This window comes from Alligator sinensis, unplaced genomic scaffold, assembly GCF_000455745.1.
Source record: "Alligator sinensis unplaced genomic scaffold, ASM45574v1 scaffold264_1, whole genome shotgun sequence".
NCBI classification, from domain to species: domain Eukaryota; kingdom Metazoa; phylum Chordata; order Crocodylia; family Alligatoridae; genus Alligator; species Alligator sinensis.
Genome location: NW_005841831.1, coordinates 3,854,421 through 3,856,688, shown reverse-complemented (window position 1 = coordinate 3,856,688; position 2,268 = coordinate 3,854,421).

Below are 2,268 nucleotides of genomic sequence, written 5' to 3'. Positions count from 1 at the left end.
TCCTGCTGAGTGGCACTGTGCCCTGTGCCATAGCCCCAAAAGCCCTGCAAATGTATATTCAGTGAGGCCTAGATAAATGGAAGGACAGATAGAACTAGATCTATCTTGCTTAAGGATGGGTGGGTGCGGTGTGGGGTGTAGACGTTCACTCACCCTAGAGCAGAGTAAATAAAGGTTGGTAAGTAGATATGTGATAGGAGGCACACTGTGCAAGGTGCACAAGTCAAAGTTTGCTTCTTTAACTGTAAAGAAAGGCAGAGGCCTCAAACTATCACTCAGTATTTTTTCACATTTTTCCCCATGTGCCAGCCAGCATCCTGACTTCTGCTGGTTCTCACAGCATGTGCGGGCAAATATTGTTTGACCCTGACATTTAGCTCTACATGTCTTTCTGCCTCAGGTCTTTGTCTTCTTGTAGGATTTTGTTTTTTCAATCATGTCTAGGGTGTCAGAGCTGCCCTCTGCTATCTTGGTGGTCCTTCAGATGCCAGAGAATTTCAGCCATGGTGGAATTTTAGTTGATCCAGTTTTCTCTTAAGATGGTTTTATTTTTTTAATTTACTTCAAGTACTATGTGGTGGTGTTCAGGAATCCTCTGACGCAAAGCATTTGACACAGGTCTGTTCCCTTCAGTGTCTGGCTTCCAGCTGGTTCTGAGCTATATAGCATGAGACTCCTAGAAGGACAGTTTAATAGATTTCATAGACAACAGGGCTGGAAGGGACCTCGGAAGATCATCGAGTCCAGCCTCCTGCCCGAAGGGCAGGAAGTCAGCTGGGGTCATAGGATCCCAGCAAGATAAGCATCCAATTTACTCTTGAAGGTGTTCAATGTAGGTGCTTGAACCACCTCCGATGGCAGGCTATTCCAGACCTTGGAGGTTCGGACAGTAATTCTTCCTTATGTCCAGCCTGAAACAGTCTTGCAGTAGCTTTATAGCCATTCGACCTCGTCATCCCTTGGGGCGCTTTGGTGAAAAAACGTTCCCCCAGATGCTGGTGGTCACCTCTGATAAACTTATAGGTGGCCATCAGATCACCCCTGAGCCTGCACTTTTCTAGGCTAAGGAGCCCCATAGCTCTCAGCCTGTTGTCGTAAGGTCTGTTTTCCTGACCTCTGATCATGTGCATGGCTCTTCTCTGGACTCTCTCAAGCTTCTCCACATCCTTTTTGAATTGTGGGGCCCAAAACTGGACACAGTACTCCAGCTGCGGCCTCACCAAGGCCGAGTACAAGGGGAGAATGACGTCCCGGGATTTGCTCGAGAAGCATCTATGGATGCAAGCCAGCATTTTGGTCACTTTACTAGCCTCAGCATCGCATTGAAGGCTCATGATCATCTTGTGGTCAATGATGACCACCAAGTCTCTTTCTTCCATAGTGCTAGCCAGTGTAGCACTGCCAAGCCTATAAGGATGCTGCAGGTTTTCCCTCCCAAGGTGGAGAACCTTGCATTTTTTGGTGTTAAATGTCATTAGGTTCTCATCTGCTCATTTCCTGAGCCTGTCATGGTCAACCTGGATTATTCTCCTGTCCTCAGGTGTGGACACTTTATCCCAAAGTTTGGTGTCTTCAGGGAACTTGGACAGTCCACTTCTGACTCCAGTGTCCACATCATTAATGAAGATGTTGAACAATATAGTCCCAAGGACAGAGCCTTGGGGGATCCCACTGGTCACAGGGCACCGCGATGATTGACTTCCGTCAACTACCACCCTTTGGGTTTGACCATGGAGCCAATTCCCCAGCCAGTGGATCGTGGAAAAGCCAAGGCCTCAGTGGGCCAGTTTTGCCAAGAGGTAATCATGGGATACCAGATCAAAGACTTTTTAAAAGTTGTGGCGGGCCAGTAGGGGGAGGTCTTGCGTTGAACTTCCCACCTCACTATACCCATCCACCTTCCGGACTCCACGTGTCTCTCCAGGGGCACCTAAGCCCTGGCAGACCCCATTTCAAGCCCCACCACAGAGTCCGGGGGTAACTTGTGCTGCCACCACCCCAAGAAGGGACTGTCTTGGTCCTATGTCCTTGGGGAAACACTGGCCTAATATTCCTATGGGTACTCGACCCAATACAAGCACTTGGGGCACTTCCCCAAGTTGGAGGCCAAAAAGGATAGTCTCCCTTAGTCCGCTGACCCAAGAGGCCTCCTAGGCATAGTTAAACCCACCCCTCAATAAGTCTCCTACACCAGTCACAAAGGACAACTTGATTGCTCCTGATAGGATGAGGTAGAATAGGGTAAGAGGTAGAGCACTGTCAAGGGAT